Source organism: Triticum dicoccoides, chromosome 5A (genome assembly GCF_002162155.2).
Source record: "Triticum dicoccoides isolate Atlit2015 ecotype Zavitan chromosome 5A, WEW_v2.0, whole genome shotgun sequence".
Taxonomy (NCBI): Eukaryota; Viridiplantae; Streptophyta; class Magnoliopsida; order Poales; family Poaceae; genus Triticum; species Triticum dicoccoides.
Window position 1 is genome coordinate 669,136,333 of NC_041388.1, and position 535 is coordinate 669,136,867.

Genomic DNA, 535 nt, shown 5'->3' on the forward strand with positions numbered 1-535 from the left:
GGAGCGGATGAAAGTATAAATGAACCGTTGAATTGGGACGATTTTTATCATATGACCGACGTGCATGAATTTAATGATTCATATTTAAAGTATGTGAATGTATGGCAACCCAAATACAGTAAAAGGCTGTCCGGTGCTGTCCGCGGACGCTCGAGCGAGTAGTACTTTAGAGCATGTCCAACAGCCGCGCTAAGCGCCGCGCGCAAAAAACCTGTTTGCCGCGCACGCTTCGGCTGGTTTAGCGCGCCCTCCTGCACTGGCTCCAGCAGCCGCGCTATAATGCAGCACGCGCGCGCCGCTCCAGCAGAGCGCAAAAATACAGCCCACGCGCCGCACAAACCACATATACATGTATTATGAGCAAAAATGATCAAACAAACAAAATAAATCAACAATAAATAGTTCAATTTCGTTATCATTACAACTCAAACAAATAGTTTATCGTTCAGTACAACAAATGCAATAAACACAACAAATAGTTCATGAACAATACAATGTCGAATGCAGATATCATCATGCTGAAGCGCGGGCGCGC